This window comes from Bombina bombina, chromosome 10, assembly GCF_027579735.1.
Source record: "Bombina bombina isolate aBomBom1 chromosome 10, aBomBom1.pri, whole genome shotgun sequence".
Lineage (NCBI taxonomy): Eukaryota > Metazoa > Chordata > Amphibia > Anura > Bombinatoridae > Bombina > Bombina bombina.
The window spans coordinates 146,384,475-146,412,372 of record NC_069508.1 but is presented as its reverse complement, the minus strand read 5'-3'; positions in this window follow the sequence as shown (position 1 = coordinate 146,412,372).

The window sequence follows — 27,898 nt, the reverse complement described above, 5'->3', positions numbered from 1 at the left end:
CATATTGCAAAAGAAGTATCCACTTTCATATTCATGAGGGTTTGCTTCACATCACTCGCAAATTCACCTCATGTGTGACCATATCTGTATACCTTGCTGAAACTCTTTAGGTACTTCTTCATTCAGCTCTTAAATTTTTGTCTTTGGAAGTCTGAATGATGGAAAATTGCATTCATGAGCAAAGAGTCACTTTGAAACCTACCTTTTTCATTGCTGCAAATGATTAATTTATAATAAAGCTTCCCATGCAATACAAAAAGCTAAATGAGGAAGTAGCTAAAGAGTTGCAGCATGGTATGCAGAAAACTATTTCTATTGGAATTTTTGCATTGGTGCGGCCTTGTCATTCTTTAACAATTGAATAAATATCAATTGCTCTTTTCTTTTTATATAAATTTACACTTAACCAGTTATGGTAGCCTGCACATTGCTTAAAAATATTTTCTAATCATATCAATTTGGAGTGCAACTATATATATATATATATATATATATATATATATATTGTGACCTGGGATCTTGGAAACACACAGTCCTCAAAGCTGGAAACACCACACAAGGTTGTAGCTTTATAAAATACAGTCTGTTTATTATCAGGTCTGGCAAAAACAGGCAAAATAAACATAAACAAAACAAAAGAGGCTTGCTCCACTGAGCACTTACTAACAAGTACAACTGTCTGCACTAAGTAGCTTTTCACAAAAGTAATATTGCACAAACCTTTCAAACTTTGTCCTTTAGAGATAATTCCTCTCAGTCTCTCAGGAGAGTGTTTGCAGTTTTCCTTTACTGCAGGCAAATCTACCTCTCAAACCCTGACTGGGGATTTTATTAGCACCTGCTGTCAATTACCATATGCAGGTGAGTAGCTAGCTGAGTCAGACAGAATTCCTGGACTGGACTTTTTGACATAATGTGCTACCTGCAAACTGCGGGGTGGAGCACTGGCCCACCCTACTCTCCAAATACTCCACCCCAGGGACCCAGAAATAAATCACATATTTTCTCTATGTGGCAAACAAACATAACAATTCTCCCTGGGGTTGTCAGACCATACCCCACACTGCAGCACTTTTGAGGGAATATAGACACCTTCCATTACTATGCCTTGGGTTCTGTCACACATCCTCCCCGCCAGCTCAGACCTAGTGGGGTGAGCGACCATGGCCAAAAGCGTATTCATACGTGAAAGGCCATCAGCATTACCCTGTTTACTTCCTGCCCTGTGTTCTACTGAGAAGAGATAGGGTTGCAAACTAAGGAACCAGCGTGTAACTCTACTATTATTATCCTTATTTTGACTCATCCATTTGAGAGGTGCATGATCAGTAACTAGTCTAAATTTTCTGCCCAACAAATAATATTTGAGAGTTTCAACAGCCCATTTAATTGCTAGACACTCCTTTTCAACAATCGAATAGTTCTTTTCTCTAGGTTGAAGTTTACGGCTCAGGTATAGTATTGGGTGCTCTTCACTTTGACTTTCCTGGGAAAGCACTGCTCCAAGCCCTACATCAGAGGCATCCGTCTGTAAAACAAACTCCTTTGAAAAATCAGGGGTGACTAACACTGGTTGTCTACAGATGGCTTCCTTGAGATTTTGAAATGCCTGTTCAGCTTCAGAGGACCATTTCACTATTACTGGAGCTTTTGCTTTAGTGAGGTCAGTTAAAGGACCTGCTATAGTAGCAAAGTTGGAGATAAACCTTCTGTAGTAGCCAACAAGCCCAAGAAATGTTCTGACCTGTTTCTTCGTCATAGGTCGTGGCCAATTCCTTATGGCTTCAACTTTAGCAAGTTGTGGCTTTACTATTCCTCTTCCAATGGAATAGCCAAGATACTTGGCCTCCTCCAAGCCAATGGTACATTTACTCGGATTTGCTGTCAGACCGGCATTTCTTATGGAATTAAGGACAGCTTGCACTTTTGGCAAGTGAGACTCCCAATCTTCGCTATGTATGACCACGTCATCTAAGTAAGCTGCAGCATAATGAGCATGTGGCCTTAAGATCCGGTCCATCATTCTTTGAAATGTTGCTGGAGCACCATGTAGGCCAAAAGGTAACACCTTGTATTGGAAGAGCCCATCTGGAGTAGAGAAGGCAGTCTTTTCCTTTGCCCGTCCTGTAAGCGGCACTTGCCAATAACCCTTGGTCAAATCCAATGTGGTAAGGTACCTGGCTCTCCCGAGTCTCTCCACAAGTTCATCAACCCTTGGCATGGGGTATGCATCAAACTTGGATATTGCATTCAGCTTCCGGTAATCATTACAAAACCTGATTGTGCCATCAGGCTTTGGTACAAGCACAATTGGGCTACTCCAGTCACTTTGGGATTCTTCAATTACCCCAAGGTCCAGCATTTTCTTTACTTCCAATTTGATTGCTTCCCTCCGGGCTTCAGGTATTCTATATGGCTTTAGATTTATCCTTTTTCCCGGTTCAGTGACAATGTCATGCTCTATTATCGTAGTTCTTCCTGGGACTGAGGAGAAAACATCTTTATTTAATCTGATGAAGTCTGTTACCTCCCTCTTCTGGTGGATAGTCAGGGTTTCTGAGATATTGACTACGGGTTCATGCTCCTCCATTGTAGGGAGGTCTGCTGTTTTTATAGCCACAAGTGTTTCTCTTTCTTTCCACGGTTTAAGTAAATTCACATGGTAAATCTGTACCTCCTTTCGCCTCCCAGGCTGTCTTACTTTGTAATTTACTTCCCCCACTCTGTCAATGACTTCATATGGCCCATGCCATGTTGCCAAAAATTTGTTCTCTACAGTGGGAACCAGGACTAGTACTCTGTCTCCTGGATTAAACACACGAACCCTGGCATTTCTATTATAGCTCTTCTGCTGGTGCTGTTGGGCATTTTCCATGTGTTCTCTAACTATGGGCATAATGGCTGTCATCCGATCCTGCATCTGAGTTATATGTTCAATCACACTTCTGTGAGGGGTTGACTCCTGTTCCCAAGTCTCCTTAGCTATGTCTAGCAACCCTCTGGGGTGTCTTCCATACAAAAGTTCAAAGGGCGAAAACCCAGTAGAAGCTTGAGGGACCTCTTGGATGGAAAACATTAAATAAGGCAAAAGGAAATCCCAGTTTTTTCCATCTTTATCAATTACTTTTTTGAGCATAGCCTTTAGTGTTTTATTAAATCGCTCTACCAGACCATCAGTTTGTGGGTGATATACGGATGTTTTCAGATGCTTTATATGAAGAAGATTACACAACTCCTTTGTAATTCTCGACATAAATGGAGTGCCTTGGTCTGTTAATATTTCTTTGGGAATCCCAACACGGCTGAACATTAACATTAACTCCTTAGCAATTGCTTTTGCTGAAGTAGTATGCATGGGTATTGCCTCAGGGTAACGTGTAGCATAGTCTACTATTACCAATATATACTGGTGCCCCCTTGCAGACTTTACAAGAGGACCCACAAAATCCATACCAATGCGTTCAAATGGGACCTCAATTATGGGTAAGGGCACCAAGGGGCTACGGTATGCTGTAAGAGGGGCAGTTAATTGGCATTCAGGACAAGAAGAACAATAATTTGTGATAGATGCCATTACACCTGGCCAATAAAACCTCCTAAGAATTCTCTCTCTGGTTTTTTCAATCCCCAAGTGCCCCCCAAGTATGTGGCTATGTGCCAGATTTAATACAGTGTGTCGATATGCCTGGGGTACTAACAGCTGTTTGACAGACTCCTTTTTCCCAACTCTGTACAATAAATCATTTTCCACTTCAAAGTATGGATAGGTGAGTGCTTTATCAGTATTAATGGGGGTGCCATTTCTTACGGAAATATAGTTTCTAGCCTCAGCTAAAGTTGGATCCTCCCATTGTGCAGCCCTAAAGTTACTTGGGCTAACCTCTAGGTCAGTTATTTCTACATCAGGTTCAGATATATTAGATTGACCTGTATTATTCTGTTCAGTATTACCTCCAACCAGGGTTTCCATAGGGGTTGAGTGTTTCCCTCTAGCAGGAGTTATTTTGTCTAAGTCATCCCCCAATAAATCAGAAAAGGGAAAGTCACAAACAGCGCCCTCTACTGAATCCGGTGAATTTTCCTCAGCAGCATCCCATAGATTCAAAAAATGGGGAAAATCTCTGCCTATTATCATTTCATGGACTAATTTATCCACTAAACCAACTCTATGATTTATAGGGCCATTTTGAGTTTCAATAAGTACTTTAGCAGTTGGATACTTGTGTATGTCCCCATGGACACAAGCAATATCTAGGTTCTGGTAATTATCAATAGGAGTATTTCTCAACAGACCCCTGTCTATGAGCGTAACCATGCTACCAGAGTCCAGCAAAGCTTTAATTTCATTTCCCTCCACCCTTACAGTGCACCAAGGGTGGCCATTTAAACAATCATTTTTGGTAATTACATATACTGAGCGAGAGTACAATGAATAATTGTCTCTCATATTGCCAACATTACATTCCATAGCAACATCATTCTCAGGGCAGTCCTTTGCAAAATGTCCATACTCTTTACATTGAAAACATTTAATATTAGCATTAGACAACATCTTTGAGGCTATTGTGGACCCTTCCTGCCTCACAAAACTCTTGTCCCTTGCTGTAATGTCTCTCGGGTTGTAAAAACCCATCTGCTCCTCCATAATATGCCTTCTGAGGTTCTCCACTCAGAAATGGCGCAAGGAGACTTGCCCATTCAGACGCAGGCCACCCTTCTCTTTCGGCTGTCCTTTCAAAAGCCATCAGGTAAGCCTCCACATCATCTGTAGCCACCATCTTTTGCAAATAGTTACTCACTCTCAGAGTCTTAGAACTGTGTGGAATTTCTGCAGCACACCTGCCCAGTCTTTCAGATAGGCCTCAAATCTCCTGCTGCATGGTACGTGTGATATTCTGCTGTTCCTCTCTTTGTGTTAATACCAGTTTTTGTAGCACTGCAATATTTTCTTGCTGGCTGGCAGTAGCTTGCTGCTGTGTGGCAGTGGCCTGTTGCTGTGAGGCCGTAGCCTGTAGTAAAGCCTTTACAACTTCCTCCATTTTAAGTGTGGTATTGTTTCCTTAACAGACTATCAGTGTGTTGCCCGCTACCTCCACCATATGTGACCTGGGATCTTGGAAACACACAGTCCTCAAAGCTGGAAACACCACACAAGGTTGTAGCTTTATAAAATACAGTCTGTTTATTATCAGGTCTGGCAAAAACAGGCAAAATAAACATAAACAAAACAAAAGAGGCTTGCTCCACTGAGCACTTACTAACAAGTACAACTGTCTGCACTAAGTAGCTTTTCACAAAAGTAATATTGCACAGACCTTTCAAACTTTGTCCTTTAGAGATAATTCCTCTCAGTCTCTCAGGAGAGTGTTTGCAGTTTTCCTTTACTGCAGGCAAATCTACCTCTCAAACCCTGACTGGGGATTTTATTAGCACCTGCTGTCAATTACCATATGCAGGTGAGTAGCTAGCTGAGTCAGACAGAATTCCTGGACTGGACTTTTTGACATAATGTGCTACCTGCAAACTGCGGGGTGGAGCACTGGCCCACCCTACTCTCCAAATACTCCACCCCAGGGACCCAGAAATAAATCACATATTTTCTCTATGTGGCAAACAAACATAACAATTCTCCCTGGGGTTGTCAGACCATACCCCGCACTGCAGCACTTTTGAGGGAATATAGACACCTTCCATTACTATGCCTTGGGTTCTGTCCCAATATATATATATATATATATATATATATATATTTCATGTATAGCTGTAAAAATGCTACATCCAGACAAAGGCCCCCTATTTATCAACCCGTCAACTTACTTGCATTCGCCGGCACCAATACGCTCGCCTAACATCGCTGCCGCGGACCTGAATACGTTCTTCAAAGTTACCAAAAAAGCTGTCAAAAAGCCGCGCACCAAGTACGGGGCGATGAGCAGCGGACTAGTCATCGATCTCGCTGCTATTCGGCTTTTTCCCAGCTTTATTGGTATACTGTCCCTAAACACTAACACTATACAATACCGTTTTACCCCTATACCGCAGCTCCCGGACCCCGCCGCAACAAAATAAAGTTATTAACCCCTAAACCGCCGCTCCCGGAGCCCACCGCAACCTACATTATACTTATTAACCCCTAATCTGCCGCCCCCTACACCGCCGCCACCTACATTATGTTATTAACCCCTAATCTGCCATCCCCAACGTCGCCACCACTATATTAAATTTATTAACTCCTAAACCTAAGTCTAACCTTAACACCCCCTAACTTAAATCTAATTTAAATAAATATAAATAAAATTACTATCATTAACTACATTATTCCTATTTAAAACTAAATACTTACCTATAAAATAAACCCCAAGATAGCTACAATATAACTAATAGTTACATTGTATCTAGCTTAGGGGTTTTTTTTTATTTTATAGGCAAGTTTGTATTTATTTTAACTAGGTAGAATAGTTATTAAATAGTTATTAACTATTTGATAACTACCTAGCTAAAATAAATACAAAAGTACCTGTAAAGTAAAACCTAACCTAAGTTACAATAACACCTAACACTACACTATAATTAAAAAAATAAACTAAATTAAATACAATAACCTAAATTAAATTAAATTATCTAAAGTACAAAAAAAACAAACACTAAATTACAGAAAATAATAAACAAATTACAGAAATTTAAACTAATTACACCTAATCTAATAGCCCTATCAAAATAAAAAAGCCCCCACAAAATAAAGAAAACCCTAGCCTAAACTAAACTACCTATAGCCCTTAAAAGGGCCTTTTGCGGGGCATTGCCCCAAAGTAATCAGCTCTTTTACCTGTAAAAAAAAATACAAACAACCCCCCCAACAGTAAAACCCACCACCCACACAACCAACCCCCCCCAAAAAAATACTAACTAAAAAAAACCTAAGCTTCCCATTGCCCTGAAAAGGGAATTTGGATGGGCATTGCCCTTAAAAGGGCAGTTAGCTCTTTTGCAGCCCAAAGCCCTAACTTAAAAATAAAACCCACCCAATACACCCTTAAAAAAACCCTAACACTAACCCCCTGAAGATCGACTTACCGGGAGACGTCTTCATCCAAGCCGGGCAGAAGTGGTCCTCCAGACAGGCAGAAGTCTTCATCCAAGCCGGGCAGAAGTGGTCCTCCAGACGGCAGAAGTCTTCATCCAGACGGCATCTTCTATCTTCATCCATCCGGCGCGGAGCGGGTCCATCTTCAAGACATCCAACGCAGAGCATCCTCTTCGGCCGACGACTACCCGACGAATGAAGGTTCCTTTAAGTGACGTCATCCAAGATGGTGTCCCTTAGATTCCAATTGGCTGATAGAATTCTATCAGCCAATCGGAATTAAGGTAGAAAAAATCCTATTGGCTGATGCAATCAGTCAATAGGATTGAACTTCAATCCTATTGGCTGATTGGAACAGCCAATAGAATGCAAGGTCAATCCTATTGGCTGCTCCAATCAGCCAATAGGATTGAAGTTCAATCCTATTGGCTGATTGCATCAGCCAATAGGATTTTTTCTACCTTAATTCCGATTGGCTGATAGAATTCTATCAGCCAATTGGAATCTAAGGGACACCATCTTGGATGACATCACTTAAAGGAACCTTCATTCGTCGGGTAGTCGTCGGCCGAAGAGGATGCTCTGTGTTGGATGTCTTGAAGATGGACCCGCTCCGCGGCGGATGGATGAAGATAGAAGATGCCGTCTGGATGAAGACTTCTGCCGTCTGGAGGACCACTTCTGCCCGGCTTGGATGAAGACTTCTGCCTGTCTGGAGGGCCACTTCTGCCCAGCTTGGATGAAGACTTCTGCCCATCTGGAGGACCACTTCTGCCTGGCTTGGATGAAGACGTCTCTCGGTAAGTTGATCTTCAGGGGGTTAGTGTTAGGTTTTTTTAATGGTGTATTGGGTGGGTTTTATTTTTAGGTTAGGGCATTGGGCTGCAAAAGAGCTAACTGCCCTTTTAAGGGCAATGCCCATCCAAATGCCCTTTTCAGGGCAATGGGGAGCTTAGGTTTTTTTAGTTAGCATTTGTTTGGGGGGGTTGGTTGTGTGGTTGGTGGGTTTTACTGTTGGGGGGGTTGTTTGTATTTTTTTTTACAGGTAAAAGAGCTGATTACTTTGGGGCAATGCCCCGCAAAAGGCCCTTTTAAGTGCTATTGGTAGTTTAGTTTAGGCTAGGGTTGTTTTTTATTTTGGGGGGCTTTTTTATTTTGATAGGGCTATTAGATTAGGTGTAATTAGTTTAAATTTCTGTAATTTGTTTATTATTTTATGTAATTTAGTGTTTGTTTGTTTTTGTACTTTAGATAATTTAATTTAATTTAGTTAATTGTATTTAATTTATTTAATTGTATTTAATTTAGTTAATTTATTTAATTATAGTGTAGTGTTAGGTGTAATTGTATATGCATATATATCAGGTATAACAATTTAAATTGTACTGCTGTGGTAATTTAGAGCAGAACCTCCCATGCATAAAATCTATTGGTGCCTACCACACACCGAACAAGAAAGAAGTCTAGTGTAAGGAGGGAGCTGTGGTTAGTGAGTGTTTGGGATGAAAGCTAGTGATATCTCTACTTTATCACCTATAATGAATGGTAGCAGCAGTCCATTCTCTCTAGTAGACCAATGGCTTGATGATATAAAGCACTCTGGCCAGGCGAGACGATTAAAGAATTTCAGGTCTACAAAAATGGGATTTATCTCTATAGTGTAGAGTTTTTTGTTTTGTTTTTTAACTTTAATCTTGTATTGAGGTTTTAGCAAACAGAGATTACAGAAAACCATAGTCAAGTTTAAGGACAATGTGTAAGACAAAATAACAACATTAAGAGAAAGTTTTTTAATCTTAGTGAAATTAAAATACCTCAAGAGAAAATAAATTTGAACTAGGAATATAAGCAATGGGAAAACATGTCTATCTCTTATGCATACAATTATGACCAATTTGAATAAAGATTTTTTAAATATCTTGATAGGCTATCCAGCAGGTCATTTAGGGGCATATTTATCAAACTCCTTATGGTGCTTGAGGCCCCTGTTTATCTAAAGACCGCTGCTCCATAACTTGTCTGCCTGCTTTGAGACGGAGGACAGAAATCAACCTGATCGAATACGATCGGGTTGTTTGACACCACCTGCTAGCGGCCAATTGGCCACAAATCTGCAGGGGGCGTCATTGCACCAGCAGTTCACAAGAATTTTAGAAGCCCCATGTGCAGGCACGTTTATTTGAAGGTCATGAGACACTGCAAACACATCACTCCACAGGGACTGAAGTTTAGGGCATTCCCACCATATGTGGAGAGGAAATTCTAGTGGCAGTGTCATCATAGATTGCAGGGGGTGTCAATCAACCGGATCGTATAGGATCAGGGTGGATTGATGTCCGCAGCCTCAGAAGTGGCAGACCAGTTAAGAAGCAGCGGTCTTAAAACCGCTGCTTCATAACTGCTGTTTTCGACGAGCCTGAAGGCTCACACGGAAACAGGGGCATCAGGGGTCATTAGGCCCTTGATAAATCTGCCCTAATACTTAATTGCTCCTGTGAAGTCTGTAGTTGTATGGTCATGTCTCACTGTTACAAAGTAGACAACGTTTTCTTGTTTTAATTTAATTTTCTTTTCTTTACTGTTTTCAAGTTTTCTTCTGTGCATATGTTACATGTGGACTCTTTTATAGAAGGAGATATTTTTTTTTTCCTGAAAGATTTTTGTCACTCACAACTGGTGGCTTTGATAAAGAAAGAAAGAAAAACAGAGGCGCCACCATGGCCTAGTACCACCAGAGCATATATATGTAAATGCAGATAGATGAATATACTCACAAACATATAGCACCCAGTGGTGCTAGTAGGGCAGACTGGAACTTTGCAGTGGTCCAGCTCACTGTTGACCTTCAGCGGGGATCCAATCAAAGTTCCTTGGAAGGGCCTATGGTCAGGTGCCTGAATGGACAAGAAAGGCAAACCAACATGGCCCAACAACGTTTAAGCAGGAGGAGGGTGTAACCATAAGATTATACTTACAGGATACAAAGCACCTCCAGGTGCAATATCAGCAGACTGGCACCTCACAGTCGCCCGGCAGACTATTCACATAGGAAAAACACAGCAACCAGCAGAAAAATGGTGCAGTATTCACAACAGCTTGATAATATAGTGATACACCACAACAGCAAGTGTATAAAAAATTAAAAATACTTTATTAACAATGCGACGCGTTTCTCAGCCTCCTGTGGGCTGTTTCATCAGGCTATGATCACTATATTATCAAGCTGCTGTGAATACTGCACCATTTTTCTGCTGGTTGCTGTGTTTTCTCTATGTGAAAAGTCTACTGGGCGACTATGAAGTCCCAGCCTGCTGATATTGCACCTGGAGGTGCTTTGTATCCTGTATCCTGTAAGTATAATCTTATGGTTACACCCTCCTCCTGCTTAAACGTTATTGGGCCATGTTGGTTTGCCTTTCTTGTCCATTCAGGCACCTGACCATAGGCCTTTCCAAGGAACTTTGATTGGATCCCTGCTGAAGGTCAACAGTGAGCTTGACCACTGCGAAGTTCCAGTCTGCCCTACTAGCACCGCTGGGTGCTATATGATTGTGAGTATATTCATCTATCTGCATTTACATATATATGCTCTGGTGGTACTAGGCCATGGTGGCGCCTCTGTTTTTCTCTCTTTCCAGATTTTGATTACCAGGATGGCCATCCTTTGACAGAGTGCTGCCCCTACTTTGGGAATTCTTGTTTTATTGGTTTTTATGGACTTTTTTATACTTTTAATTTTATTTTATTTCTATGTATTGATTTTGTTGCTGTATTTTTATTTCTTATATATGTATTGTTTTAGTATAATAATCCATTACACTATTATTGCTATATAATGATTTTATTACTTTGCTACCTGCTTTTTGTGTAGATTAGGAGGCACCCCCTAAAGGTTGTGGTGTGCGTGTGTGTTCACCACTCTCTACATTTTTATATGGCTTTGATAAGGAGCTAGTATAAATCTTTATGAATTGCAAAACTTTTTGCAAGTTTGTTTTTCCCCTGAGATATTCGTTTCATGAGTGGGTTTTAGGCCATAATCTTATTTTAGTTGTCAATAAATATAGTTTCTGTTTCGCTTGATGAATTGGACTATGGGCCTGATTATCTAAAGGTCTCTGGGCTTGCAAGATTATTTAAAAATGTACTTATATTTTCCTGTCACTTTTTACCCTGAAAACAGGGTGTCTCGCTATGCAATAAAATAGAGAACAAAGGGACGCCTCATGTGTGTATCAGCATATCAAATGAGATGAACAGAAGTAGACAAAGCCAAACAGATACTCAAATTTGCCCAAGTACACCTATGTACTGGTAGAAGCAAGGCTGGTAACTTGGGGTGTACCAGCTAACTCTCTCCAGGCGGATTGGAACCAATGCAGGTATGTCTTGTGCCACTCTATGAGTGGTGTGCTCCAAACCGTAGAATGTCAGATGCAGTAGCTATGCTACTCAATAAGGTGCTGAACCAATGCTTGTATTAAAACAAGTTATTTATTAAAAACAAAATAAAAACAAGTGACAAGCAGGGGTTACAGAAGAATAAAAATTGCAACGCATTTCTCAGCCTTAGCATTGGCTGTTTCCTCAGGCATAAAGCACCTTCTAACTGACATCCTATTTAAACTACTTCTAACCAATGATAAACACATGTACACCCACAAAGGGGCGTATGGAATACCATACATCATTAATTGATTAATTGGTAGCTAACAACAACTCTATAGTTGGAGTAAATACATATACAATGTTATACAATGTAAAGAGATAAGCAAAAGACATAGCAAATATGTGGCAATCACAATAATACACAACAGGTAAAAGCATATATATATCAAACTTCATATGAAATGTAAATCTATGCATGCACCGTCTAAGATGCAGGAATATGGTATAAACCAACACAGAATAAAAATTTGTAGTATTGGACACATGTATGGTTATATACATGAGGGTACTCATAATCCCTTTGTTTTAACCATATTAACCACCCATCTCCATTTCTATTGCTCATTTGTTTATATACCTATATACTTATATCATCCCTCATGGAGAATATACTCATTATGCTCATACTTCCGTTTTCGCCATACTTATGGTTAGCGTTTTTAACTGTAGTCCTCATTTCTAGTTAGCTTTTTATATGATTTCCTATATTTTTATACAGCTTGGTGTTCAAAAAACATCTGTAATCCTTAAAGATTAAGCTGTTATAGGCAGCGAGTTATAAAATCTGAACATAATGGTACTTTCTCAGATCAGCAATTGTTACAATGTTTATCCAACAGAATAGAACAGAGTCCCACAAGCCTTCTAAGCGTATATAACTTTATTTGAAATTGGAGAAAATAAAATGGATAAAACAAACAGAAATCAATCCAGGACAGAAACACACAGGTCCTACGCGTTTCGGCAGAGCATTGCCTTAGTCATGGACTAAGGCAATGCTCTGCCGAAACGCGTAGGACCTGTGTGTTTCTGTCCTGGATTGATTTCTGTTTGTTTTATCCATTTTATTTTCTCCAATTTCAAATAAAGTTATATACGCTTAGAAGGCTTGTGGGACTCTGTTCTATTCTGTTGTCTAATCGTTTCACCCACTAAGCCTCAGCGTATCCTGGACCGGAGGAGAAAAATTTACCCCGCTTGCGTCACTACCCGGAAGTGTTTAGCCGGCAGCGTGGATGGGACGCGCTGCTACACAACGCTCACCCTGAAGAGGTCGGTAACCTAAGTGACTGAGAGTAGGTGATCGATGCGGGGACCCAGGCTGTTCTAAGGACGGACAGTACTCTGGTGAACGATCCGCTGCTACAAGATTGACCCAACTGCAGGAATGACCAGGAGCGGGTGAGTGCTATATAAGGCTATACATACACTTCAGTGACTGGGGAAATTTACCGGAACTTTGAGCTACAGTGAGGGACTACTGTATATACTGAATGTTTATCCAATCCCAGTATCACATTCTCTGACATCACCGCATTAGACCAATCATATGGTGTTAACCAACTATTCTGTGACGTGGGGTGTGTGCCAATCAAAAGCCGGCTTGTATTCAGTTTGTGTGGATGTGAGTTTCTCACAGTGGAAAATTAGTTATTCACACCCCTCATTAGGGCGTAGCCTAATGACGTGATAAGATGTCTCGCTATGAAGTGTATACTGCATTTTTGTATGGGAAGATGTATGCATTACAAAAGTGCAAAATGAAAATCATAAAATTAAAAATAATTCAAAATTAACAGTTGAACCAGTCACACATAAATATGCAGGGATATTTCTATTAAGATGCATCAAAAAACGTAACAAAAATGTTCACCAACAATCGTATTTTATAAAAAAGTAAAATTACACAGTAATAAATCATATTAAATATGCAGTGTTCACTGTCTAAACATTTTCATCCTACATATCTTACTGTGTTTTCCCAGACTAAAAGGTGGCAAGGTTATGACTTAATGAACTAATACTTAAAATACTTAAAGAGACAGTCTACACCAAAATTGTTATTGTTTAAAAAGATAGATAACAGTGTTGGTTATGCAAAACTGGGGAATGGGTAATAAAGGGATTATCTATCTTTTAAAACAATAACAATTCTTGTGTAGACTGTCCCTTTAACACCCTAATAGAAAAACACATGCATACAAAATGTATGCATTATAAGATGCTATACACAGAAAGAAGCTCAATGTGATTTGTTTTTGATATAGGATTTAATTTTTAAAGTGTGCCCACTACTCACTGCTAACTTTGCCCTGCTTTGGGAAGTTTTCCTTTCCATCCAGCTTCATTACTTTCTAGGCGAGACATATTTCCTCTAGCAGGAACTGCCCATTTTTTAAGATTCCATGATGGCATCCCCTTTGAGGGTCAGTGTGAAAAACCACATCAGAACTGGCAAAATTTAGGTAATTAAGCCTTATGAGTTATGATCTGTTTTCATGCAGAGGGGAAAAAAATGTTTTCAGAAATTTCATAAAGTAGCAAAATAAATACAATATATTCAATATAATATATTCATTTGCTGATTTATTGTTATACCCACACACAAATCTATATTAGACAAACCTTTAAATACATATATATATATATATATATATATATATATATATATATATCTAGCTCTAGTAGAGCACAAAATATTGGCTCTATTGTCAGTGCCAGTTTGGCACACCAGGATACCAGAAGATTTCCCAGTGGTCCTGTGGGATGGCGCTACAGTACCACATCCCTTGTGCAGAAGGAGCCTCCAGCAAGGTCAAGAAGCGAGCCTTGTGCTCCACTCCTGACAGCTCCAAGGTAAAGGGGGGGGCAGCTTGGTGGCTGGATTGGTCTTCAAAAATGTTCAGTTTGAGCACAATATATAGGTCTTCTATTTTTGTGTTCATAGTAAAAGCCCAAAGTTATTTTTTATTCCTCAAGAGATAGTCTAGTGAACAATAACATTTGCATATTGGATAGGGCAGGTGCTCTAAATCTCTCACATAATAGACTTCTTAGGGGGCAAGCAGTAAATTTAATGCTGGATATCTCTCAAGCTCTATGCTATGGTGTGTTAGATATAACCTAGATTACAATATTATTTAATTATACATCAATAGTAACCTCCAAACGTATTATTTATTTACATAACTATATTTTTATTAAAAATGTATATTTATTCCTTAGTTCTGATCAGTTAAGCTTTATATACACACTGAATATATTTATGTAGAAAATAGATTATGAATCAATTATATATTTCTATGCTGTTACAATTTTCTATACAAAGCAAACCATAAAATATATTTCTATAAGTTAACCTTAGCTCCAAATAAATTAAACATCAGATATTGCCATAAACTTACAAGACTATTTATAATTAGCCAGCAACACTTGCTCCAATACCACAATAAAACAAATTCTAAAATATATCACAATAACTGCAATTAACTTATGACATAAAATATATAAATCCCCTTCGCTCCCTTAGTAGGGGTTGGAATCTATCTCAGGTTTCGTGGATGGAGCGGATTGCAGCCTTGAAAATGTCCTTTCTACCCTGACTTACATATTTTTTCTCTTGTCTCCAGTTCCTAGACAAATTCTCCTGCAATTACAAAGTGAAATCACTAAGCATATCTGGCAAGGTAAGCCTCCAAGAGTGGCGCAGAAAGTGCTACAACTACCACGGATGTGTGGCGGACTAGGCTCTCCCTCGATAATGACATACTATGAGGGGGCAATGCTCACCCATATTTCACATTGGGGAGTAAGACAGACTACCTGCAAATGGCGCTCCATTGAACAGGCCTCGTTACCCTATAACCTAGCCCTACGAGACTTGATCTGGACGCCTACACATTGCCACAGGGAACTGACCCTGCTGAATCCTATTGTTCGGGAATGCTTGCATATCTGGGATAAAATCCGCCACTCTGGACATATTGCTCCACACCCTTCCCCCATCACCTCTCTACCTGGCCTATTGGCGGGTCTACAGGACACCCACCCATTAAAATGGGCCCAGCTAGGAGTTCATGTGGTTTCGGATCTCTGGCTTCCATCACCAAAAATTGGGTTTAGAACCCTATCTCAGATAGGCGCGGATGCGGCTTTACCTCATTACCTGAAATTTGAGTATCACAGAATTAAAAGCTTTCTGGCTAGGTGGGGCTTCAAACCTGTGTTAGCACGCCCACTAACCCCTTGGGAGTCCAGCTGGAGTCAGGGAAACAGGCTCTGTAGACCTCTTTCCAGACATTACACTCTTCTGGGCCTCAATTTACAAACGGTAGCAGTACCCCACTTCACAAAGTGGGAATCCCTGCTTGGTAAATAATTTACAGAAGATATATGGGGGCACACTTTGGAACGCACCAAAAAGGCCATACATTGCATAACCTTGTTTGAGACTTATTATAAACTGTTGGCTCACTGGTATTACGTTCCCTCCAGGTTGGCTAAAGTATTCCCTAGCATGTCTCCTTACTGTTGGAGAGATTGTGGCCAGAGAGGTGATTCCTTGCATATTTGGTGGGAGTGCCCCAAAATCCGCTCCCTATGGATTCGATGCTTCCGAGTTCTCCCCAAGTTAGGAGTGTATCTACGTAGCTCACCGACAGTTGCCCTACTTCATATAGGTGTCCACACCATTCCTAAGCATCATGCATACATAAGCATTTAACTTTTATGTCCATTAAGCATTTAATAGCATGTGACTGGAAAAAAGCGTCCCCGCCTAGCTGGGCTAGGGTTTGCTCCTATATGGCCTATATATATACCATGGAAAAATATATTTTTTATAAATTGGGTAACTCCGACCTCTTTGAGTTAACCTGGGCTGACTGGAAAGATTCATATGACACAACTTGGAAACCCAATGTCCTGTCCCCCAATTAGATAGACATATGTGAATTGTAGAAATACGCTAGATTTAGCATACACGACTCTGGCTGGCTTTCGCGCCTCTCCCTTGTATGACAAATTCTGCCCCTCCCTCCCCCTTTTTCCCATCCCCCTACCTTCCTTCTGGTCTTTTTCCCTTCTCTTTCTTTTTCTCCATTAAGAGACCTTTGAGTTTCTATTACATTAGATATATGGTATCATGAAGGTTTTTTGACCATCTTGTGAGTCTTTGGTACTGTTTTGAACAGAGTTTTCTACCCTTTTACTGTACAAGTTTATGCTGTAATGGGGGCAGACTGTGCCCCCCACTGTTAATTTATTTATTTGTATTGTTGACAACTTCAATAAAGCTCTTTTGAAAATCAAAAAAATAAAATATATATATATATATATATAAATCCTTTCTTAATAATATTTAACACCAGTGCACTTACTACTCTAGTCTAATCAATATTAAATATAAGAATAAGATACCTTTTAACTCACAAGCTGCAGCTATACTATGCTATAAAGAATTTATTTGCTAAAATATATTAAAGATTTAAGATAACCATTATTACATTACCACACAACCAATATTTGAGAGTTTCAGCTTTTCCAGATAAATTCTTTTCACCATCATATAAGAGAGGATGCACAAGTCTGGACGTAAATGTTAGGCCAAATTTTGTCTTACAAAACTCTGTGTATTTCCAAGGCAGCAGTTTAAATCAGTAAGCCAAGTTAAGCAGCAAAAAAGCCCCTTTACGTCCTGTGCCAGAGCTTTTATCCCTGTGATAAAGCCCACCTCTTTTCTAATCATTTGTGAAATTTGGAACGCATTTATTTGGAGCTTGTCTCTCATTGGTTATTGGGAAATGTCATTCAGTTTCCTTAAATTGAATCTCTCTGGCCGCAATTCCCACATTGGACACCGGAGGGCAACCGACAACGGAATGTAGCTTTGTTGGCAAAATCTTAACTGTTTAACGATATCTATATTTTTATTGAAATATACATTTAATACCTCTATAATTTCCTATCTTTAATAAACTATTTGTTCAGTATATGGCCCATCTAATATGAGCGTGTATTTTTGAGACCAAACAAGAGTATATTGATTTAGTAGGTATTCCTATACATTTAAATATTAGACCTGTGCATAATATTAAATCTATAGTATCTATATGTATGTGTGTATATATATATATATATATATATATATATATCTATCTATCTATATATATATATATATATACATACAGGATATATGAAGGCGCTCACTGGTCTTTTCAAAGTGTATTTAATGAAAAAAGCGTGACGTTTTGGGGACAAACTCCCCTTTCCTCAGAAACGTCAAACGTTACACTTTTAGAAGACCAGTGAGTGCCTTCATATATCCTGTATATTCAACCTGCTGGCACCCTGGCAGTTGTCTACTAGGTGAGAGTGCTCCTTTTTGGACTATTTAATATATATATATAACATATATATAACATATATATAACATACACCTCCTTGGTGCATGTCTCACTATAATTTCCTACTTATAATATTTTAAAAGATGCATTTTGAAAGTCACATTTTTAGGAGGGGACTTAAAAGGATTTTAATACTTTCAGCATAAACTTAATTAATATTTTAGTTCATATCCTGATATAATAATGCCACCTTTTCCAGTAATCTTAATATCACATACATACTTTGTGAGTAGCAGTCTGATGTAATTAATCATATAGCTATATTTACATTTTAATATAAATACAGTTATATATATTCACTTCACCTCATATTTAGTATATTATTTGCATTCAATTATAATTCTGTAGTAATTAATTATACAGATATATTTATTTGATGTTCATTCCCTTTTAATATAAATATATCCTGCACTCAGTATATCTCTTGATAATGTTATTTTGAATGCATGAAAACACAAATATAATATAATTTATAGGACAACTCACTGGTTTCTCACAGGTCTGAAATGAAAAAAACAATGTTGTTATTCTGAGGTTTTGGAACACATTTTAAATTTACCAATGCAGTTAATTAATCAATACAGCAAATCCATATACATATTGGTACATTCACCATAATCTGAGTATTTTACTATATGATTTAAGCTTAAACATTTTTCACATGAATTTTAAGTCACAGCATTACTACATGCCTGCAAGTGTCTTCCTTAGTTTCCAGACAAGATGTGTATTGAGAATCTCCAAGAGACTTGTGATCTAACATTTGATTGCCAAATAAGTGTTAATTACTATCTTCCTGAGAGGAGCGTGATATTCCAACACGTGGAAAGAACAAAGATGTACTAATACAAGCTCTTGTTGAATATGATAACAGCCAAATCACACCAGTTGAGGTTTCAGGAGAGATGTCTGCAGCTGGGGGCAGAGATTCATCAGGATCTGGGGATCCATTGGACTGTTATTTGCAAACTGTTCTGAAACATATGGACTCAGTGGATGCAAGTTTGCGCATGGAACTGGTTACAAAATTTTATGAGAGACAGGCTGCTGTGGCTGAGAGACAGGCGGCTAGAGAAGCTGAGAGAGAGTCTCTGGCAGCTAAGAGAGAGTCTCTGGCAGCTGAAAGACAGGCTGCTGAACGACAGGCGGAGAGTATCAGCTACAGCTTGCACGGTTGGAGAGAGGGATGGTCTCACCTGTTGTTAGTGAACCTAGAGACCCATCTGCTCTCTGAGTGCGTGCAGAAAATTTTCCCACTCTGGAGAAAGATGAAGATGTGGATGTATTCCTGCGCAGCTTTGAGAAAGTTTGCAGACAGTTCCAGTTGCCAAGGGAGCAGTGGGCCAAGTACCTTACCCCTGGCCTGAAAGGTCCTGCACTGGAGGCGTTTGCTGAACTACCCCCAGAGTTTGATCAGGACTATAATTACATTAAAGCTCCACTGCAGAGGAGGTATAATCTTACTCCTGAGGTGTACAGGAAGAAATTCTGTTCTTTGTAGAAAGATTTGTCAGAGAGCTATACTGCAACTGTTGGAAACCTGATGACAGCCTTTAAACAGTGGGTCAGAGGATTAAGAGTTGCCACTATGGAGGAGCTGGAAGATTTGATCGTGAAGGAGCAATTTATGCAGCTGTGCCCAGCAGAAGTTCAAGCATGGGTTTTGGATCGGAAGCCCATAACAGCATTGGAAGCTGGTGAGCTGGCTGATTTTTACACAGCCAACAGGTCACCAGAGAATGGGAGAAAATCCTTTGCTAAGGGGGGATCCACCTGGAACGGAGCTGCTGCACAACCCCACTTCACAAAACCTGCTGTGCATTTGTTTCCTGTGTCTATTCCCTCTGGGAAAGGAGGGGCGAGTGCTGCATCTGGGCAGGGGGATACCCGCAGATGTTTTTCTTGCAACAAAGTGGGCCACATCAGCTCCACTTGCCCAGAGAGGATTAACTTGGAGCAATCAGCTGGAGGGGGTAATCCCTCAGAAGTACCAGCATCTGTTTTGTTTGTTACCCGTCCAGAGGAAAACAACCATGAGAACTTGCAACCTGTGACTGTTGGAGATAAGGTAACATTGGGGCTCTGGGACACGGGTGCAGAAGTGACTATTTTGCGTCCAAGCTAGTGAACTCTGAGAACATTATCCCTGGAAAGACTCTAGCAGTTAAAGGGATCGGGGGAATGAAACTTGCAATGCCTATGGCATGTGTATATCTTGATTGGGGAGCGAGGAGAGGTTTAAGAAATGTGGGTGTATCTGAAAATACTCCTAATGATGTTTTACTGGGTACTGATTTGGGTAGATTGTTATCTCTTTATGTGCCTGACAATGCTACATGTGACCCAGGGACATTAGTTGTAGAGCCTTATGTGAAAAGGGCTGTGTGTGAAAATGCTCAGAGACATTATGACCAGGAGAGAGGACAGAGTGCAGGTGTGCAAAGTGCTGTGTCTGAACTGGGGGTGTCTGTGCTGAGATGTGAACCTGTACAAGGAGAGACTGATGGGGGAGAAAGGCAGATAGACTGTGTGGGTCTGTCTGTGCCTGAACCAAGTTTAACTGTACAGGGAGAAACTGTTTGTGAGAGGAGACAGATGAGTGGTGAGTGTCTGTCTGTTGTAGACCCTTATGTGGAAAGGGCTGTGTGTGAAAATGCTCAGAGACATTATGACCAAGAGAGAGGACAGAGTGCATGTGTGCAAAGTGCTGTGCCTCAACTGGGGGTGTCTGTGCTGAGATGTGAAACTGTACAGTTTGAGACTGATGGTGGAGAAAGGCAGATAGACTGTGTGCGTCTGTCTGTGCCTGAACCGAGTTTAGCTGTACAGGGAGAAACTGTCTGTGAGAGGAGGCAGATGAGTGGTGAGTGTCTGTCTGTAATTGAATCAGTGGATTCTATAGAAGGAGGTGAGATTGACGGGGGAGAGAATGACTGGGTGACTGGGCCACTTCATGATGTGTGCTAGTCTGTGCCAGGGCCAATTCAGTTCCCTGTGAAAAGACACAATATATGGGATAAATGGCAGAAGGACGATGTGTGCTTGTCTGCACCAGTGTCAGAAGGATCCCAGATTCTATGTGAGGACACAAAGTGGCAGACTGACTGTGAGAGAGAGCAGGGGGAAAAGCTAGCCCACTCTATGACAGAAGCAGCAGAGCCACAGATTTCAGAGTGTGTGGGGGAGGAGGGTACAGGATACTCTTTGAGGGACCCCCAGAGGGAGTGTGAAAGATTGTGGGTGACAGAGACCCCAGTAACCTCAGTTGTGACCTATAAACAGACTGCACAGACTAGGGGACAGAGACTGACACAGACTGCAGGCACAGGGAGGGGGAGTACAGAGAATTCTACTCCAGTGGGAGGACAAGAGCCCGTGGTAGTTAAGCAGCAACTGACAGCACACAATATGTTAGAGAGCACACCATAGGTAGCAAGGCCCTAGGTTTCAAAGGCACCTCTGTAACAGGGAATGATGTGTTATTCAGGGATAAGATGCAAGCCTTATTGGGGGAGGTACCTGCAAAACCCAGAGATGCCATATTCCCACAAAAACAGTTGCAGGATTTTACTGCCAGAGAGGGAGTATATGAGATGGGGCAAAATGTTCTGGTACTAACCTCCATGAGGCAGAACCAGCTACAGGCTGCATGGGAGGGGCCCTGTAATATATTAAATCAGTTCGGTAGAGCAACTAGTGTGTCCCTTTTAAAAGGAGGGCATCCTGCTGGCAAAACAGCTATGTGCAATTTGTCTGGCAATGGCGTTATCACCGCAAGGGGAAGCTCCCTTTGATACGCATCGGGAGTGGCTCGTAGCTACCCCCTTTTGCGTCTCTTATTGGGGGAGGTGTCACGAATACCTCAGGATTCAACTAAGAAAGGGTTAATCCTATGCAGCTTGTGAACTAAGAACAGTTATTTGTTTTTAAAAATAGCTGTGTACTGGGTTTGTTTGTGTTTTCTTTGAAGTGCCAGGAGCCTCATAAAAAGTTTCTAAGGCTCACTCCTCCAGATGTTATTGTGTATACATTGAGTCATAAAGTCACTCAAAGCTTTTAGTTACAGAGATACACATGATAGAGTTTTATGACTTAGACTGTCAATAGAATACATGATGCAAAACAGGGCCTCAGTCACAGAAAACTGATAAGGTCACTAAAAGGACATTGGTATTATGTATATATGTGTTTAAAACTGTTATGACATTAAGTGAAATCTGTCATATCTGGTATCAAATTGATTCTCCCAATGAAACCAAGAGAGTACCGGTCAGTATATCTGACTAAAGAGTGGGTTCTATAATTTCTGGCAAAAAACTTAGTTTACTGAAGGTCATAAAGCCAGGGGGGTTTCTTAGCCTGCCCAGGAGGGTGTGGTCAGGCAACCTGATCTATGGAAAATAGGCATAAGAGACTTTTTTTTTCAACTATGAGATTCATTCTTACAAGGTGAGCTGTTCTACAGAGTGAGAATCCATCGCTTCATGCCAGCCCCTGGCACAGATCTTGAAACTAGGAAAGTATTCAATTCTGTTTTTCTCCTTTTTTATTTTAAAACACTGTTTGCTAATGTGTCATTTTATTTGGTACCAACTTTTTATTAATAATGCATTGTGCATAATATGTTTGGCATAATAAATAATTATTTTATTAAGTTTGGCCTTTGTCAAATAATTGAACCACGTTACTGAAAGAGACTGGAATATTAGAACTGTAAAATTTAGGTTATTTTCTGCTAAATTGTACTCAGAGAGTTAATGTGAAGTCTGGGTTTTTCCTTAGGATTTTCTCTTTAATAAATTTTAAGTGGTGGCAGCTGAGATATTGTAGTTAGTTAGTGTGGGTGGCTTTAAAGGAGTTTTGGGGCATTTATTTTACGTATAGTTCAGACTATAGAGTGTTGTTAACCCTTTTACCCACTGAACTAAATCACAAGCTGGCCTGGTGTGGCTAGATTGTGACCTATCAGTGAGAGTAGAAGGGGTCTGATAACCCTTTCTGTGCCAAATAAGTGACTGGCGCAGGGTTGGATAACCTTGGTTCGTCACACCAGATAATGTTATTCTAAGTGTGAGAAACAGGGATGGTTCTAGCATTTAAAATTAAATTAAAAAAACAAAGGGCTGTGAAAAGAGTGACATGTGTTCTATGGGTGGTATCAGGACAGATTGAGGCAGAGTATTGGGAGTTCCATGGAAAGAGCTAAGTGGTCTAGGCGTTGTTTTCTGCCAGGGTCTTCACTATGTATTGTAGACACAGTTTTAAAGGGACAGAAGTGTGAGTGTCAGTGTTCATCCCTCCCCATATCCCAAGCACCATATAGAGTTTCTTTGCAGTTGCGGTTTGTAGAGCAGACAGAGCCAGTCATGTGCCCCGTGCACCCCCCAGAACTGCCATTGTGTACTAGCTCATATAAGGCAGTCATTTTTACATATTTTTTCAACCCAGTACAAACAGAAGTATTTGAGGACTGACTGGGTTTTGAACAGAGAAAAGCAAAGAATACGTACTAGAAAAATGTAACTCCCCAATACCACCCCTTCCTTGGATATAGAACTTTGCTGCAGTATTTGTTAGCACCCTTAATTTTTAAGGTGTAGAACCACACCTGAATATCCTACATGGCTTCATCAAGATCTCTTATTATATGAGAAACATTATTAGTGGCTTTACTAATCATATGAGATGAGCTGCATATGTACTGGAACACAGATACACTTTTAAGAGATTCAATTTTTATTAATAGCTATACAAAGTGTCATTATTATATGCTATATCTTTGACAAAGTGTTTTATTTAAAAATGAATGAGCTGATTAAGGAGAGGAGAAAATGCAGAATTTCAGTAGCAGAATACCTTGCCATTTAAAAAAAAGAAACAGCTTGTACTGCACAATGTTGCTATGGATACCAAGTTCTATAGCACTCACAAACAAACTGCTAGCAGATTGCAAAATACTGTAATTTATAGTATTGCTGGAATGTTCTGTTATTTCTCAATTTGTTTTATTATTTAACACATTTAGGATACTGGTATCAATGATGGGCACCCAATGGGATGTTAATGTGCTATGGAGGATTAATTTATCATTTCAATTTCCCACCAGAGTACATTCTATAATACAAACCTATATTTAATTGGCTAGTAACTAAATAAATGTTTTGATTGGGAGAGAAAAGCTCATAAGCACATAGTGCTAATCTGTTTGCTCTGCCAAAATTCACTAATAGGTATTTAAAGTCCCTCCAACTTCATTAGCTTCACCATCCTCTCCAGGTTCTCTAGTTTCTAAAGTTGAATCATTAAAGAATGGAGAGATGAGACTAACACGTGGACTTGTGAAACTGGAGAAGCTGATTTGGTCTGTGAAACTGGAGAGGATGGAGAGACCTTTTAATGGGTTTAGCAAAATGTCCCCTTTCTGTATGTTATGATATCTCCACTGAACAAGCAAATAACAGCTATCTGCATGAGACTACATTCAATAAAAAATGCATCATAATAATAATAACACTAATCCTAAAGAGTCCTGGCCGATATACTGGAACCTCAGCATGGTATAGTGGAGAGGCAAGTTAGAAAAGATAGTGCAGCAAACAAGTTTCGGCCCTACACGGCTAAACGTAGCATTAAAAAGGCTGTGTAGGGCCAAAACTTGTTTGCTTCACTATAGTTATTCTTGACTTCTCTGATTGCTGCCTGTCATTATTCTTTGAATTATTCCTGACATGCTTCTGCCTCAGGCCCTCTTGTTCTTTGCCTTGAATTGTGTTCTCTGCAAGATTGTTGTATCTGTGCTCCAGTATCCAGCACTACAGAGAGTGTCTGCCAGGCATCAGTATCCTGCTCCAATACCAGACCCTGTAGAGGGCACTTGGCACACATTAGTATACTACTCCAGTGACCAGCACTGTAGATAGCATCTGACAAACATCAGTGACTTGTAAATAATAGGAAAGTGGAGAGCTGATTAAGCGCGCATCAACTTAAGGATTAACTTTAGACTTAGTTGCTAGGTGTATTAGTTCCAATGTGTCTTAGCTGGTCTGACAGCTAGAGGGAGATGTTGCAGAGCCTATATTAAGGGCTGCAGGCAGGAAGTAGGGTCACTAACCTGTTTCTTGTCTTGCAGGTGGAAGAATGGTGAAGCCTTGTCGCTCCTCCAGGGCTTCAAGGCATTTTGGCGAAGAACAGGAGACACCTGAAAAGAGAAAGAAAACTGTAGTCTCTCCAATGGGTGATATTATACCTCCCTCTCCTTCTGTCCCCTCTGCTATGCCTTTCCCCCATGCTACATATTCTCTCTTGGCCTCTGCTTCAGCTCCCCCTACCTTTCTCCCTGCCTATTCTATTTCTCTCCCTTCTGCTTCAGCTCCCTCCTCTGTCATTTTTTCCTCCTCTTCTTCTGTCCCTGTCGTGTCTTTTTCCTCCTCTCTATCTGTACCTATTTTTTCCTCTAACCCTGCTCTATTTTCTGCCTCTACTATGAGTAATTATCTCCCCCTGGCACAGCCTTCTTTACCGCCTAATATCAGCAGTAATATCCCGTTTTCGGCCCCTGCTTCCCTCTTACAAATTGGGCCTGGTCATGCAGCTCTCCCAGTGTTACTCCCTCATGGGCAGGTTGGCGAGCCCATGTCCCCCCTCCTCCTTAGTGATACTGTGCTGTCCGATCGATCCGACTCTCCTCCTCTGACTGCCGGTCAGAGGATAGTCAGTGGGGGAGAGGCGGATCCGGGGCCTTCTGTACCGCATGGCTTAGGAGCCATGCGGTCTTCTCCTCTGTCTCTTCACGCGTGCATGACGTCATTGACTCCACCCCCGGTGACGTCACGTGCCCTCCATGTCTCGGCGCCATCTTGCTCAGAAAAAGTTAGTGCGCAGAGACTGGAGGTGGTTCAGTCGCAAGGGGCAAGGAAGCCAGTGAGGACAAGGATCCCCACTAAGGTAAGTGGGGTATCCGGATCTGGCAATGGGCGCATGGGGGAGGAGGTAGCTTATAAGAAAGGGCAGGGTGGCGGTAGAAAAGGGAAAGGCCCATTAAAAAAGGATCAAGGGGTTAAAAAGGCTGCACGAACTAGGAGGGAGGCAGTTAAAAGGGGGCAGAAATCAATAGAATTAACCCCCACTTGAAAATGCATAACTAAATCAGGGGGATATATGAATATTTTATTTAGCCTGAAAAAGAGGCTTCTAGCTAGGGGGCCAGGCAGTTTACAGGGAGTGGGTGTATTGCAGACTCAGGGGCAGGGGGCAGAAAGCCTCATTGTTGAATCCAGTGATACCCCCACTTGCCCTATTGTTTTGCAGGTTTCGATGGCGTCTTCGGCGACTACAACGGCTGCACCTGAAGCTGCTGCACCGGCGCAGATGCAAGCTGGGACTTCAGCAGCTGCAGTGATCCCAGCGGTGAGGCAGACCCCACGACCTGTGCCTTTAGTGGCTGTTCCTGCATCATCTGGAGCTGAGGCGGCGGCCGGAACTGGTGAGACCCTGCTTGCACCACACTTTAGGGGGGAGGATAGTTACTCTACAGGGGATTCTGATAGTTCATCAGGTTTTAAGGACAAGGGTCAGCGCAAGCTATTTAGATATATTAGGAAAATAGCCGATGCGAGAGGGGCTAGTGCTGTAGGATCTGTTAGTTTAGGTGCGACAGCAGGATCTCAGGGAATTTCAGCCTCTAGTTCTCTATCTGGCAATCAAGCAAGCTCCTCCAAGTCGTTAGTGGCTAGCATGTCAGATACCTATTCTTGCATCGTGCACTCGCTGCATTCGCATCTGAAGCCGCGCATAGCTAGGCGTATTAAGGAAGGGAGGTATGTCAAGATTTTTGAACTGTCTAGGTTGGCTCAGGATTTGAAAGAAAGGGTTGAAGAGGGATCAGGAGATAAGAAGGCTAAGAGACCTGAGACTTATGAGGAGTGGATGCGGTGCTTCCGCGTGTTAGCTTCCTGTTACTTGGAGGCTAATCCTCAACATAACCTCAATATCCTCAAGTATATGGAAGTCATCGATGACATTCATACTAGAGGAAAGGGGACAGCTTGGCGTCAATACGACGCCGAGTTTAGGCGCAGGTTGGAATCTAATCCCATTCTTAACTTTGGAATGAAGGAGATGGATTTGTTCTCAGGTTTGGAGTTGTCAGATAGCGCAGTCCTTGCTCCTGCGAGGCCTGCAATGCCAAATATTCCAAATAGGCAGTTTAGAAGGCGCGGAGGGAGAGAGTGTTGGAGGTTTCAGGAGAAGCAGTGTGACAAGGGAGTGCAATGTCTTTTTCGTCACGTCTGCATCTATTGCGGCGGCCCCCACGGCGCGGATTGCCCCAGGCATCGTGAGTCAGGCGGGGGGAGGGCTCCATTTAGACCGGCTACTGCGGGAAAGGGCACATACACCCCTGAGGCTAGGGGAAATTTGTAGCCTGCTTAGGGCCTATCCTGATCAGGTAGCGGCTGGCTTCCTTAGATCAGGTTTATTGTTTGGTTTTTGCATCCCAGTTAGGCGTCCAGTTTTTTCCTCCCCTGTAGTTCGCAACCTTAAGTCAGTTGATCAACATCCCCAGGTCGTAGCGGAAAAGTTAGCTAAAGAGGTAGAGTTGGGGCGCATGGCTGGCCCTTATTCGCGCGCCCCTTTAGAAAATGTAGTTGTCTTTCCACTTGGCATTGTGCCAAAGAAAGAGCCGGGGACGTTCAGGCTGATACAGCACTTGTCTCACCCTGAGGGCGCGTCCGTGAATGACGCGCTTGACGAGGGAGACACGTCAGTTTCCTATCAGTCCTTCGAATCCGCCCTGGCGGTCATTCAAGGACTCGGGCATGAGACAGAGATGGCGAAGGTGGACATAGAATCTGCTTTTCGCCTCCTTCCTATCCATCCGGGGAGTTTCTATTTGATGGGGTGCATGTTTCAGGATCGGTACTATGTGGACCGCTGCTTGCCAATGGATTGTGCCATATCG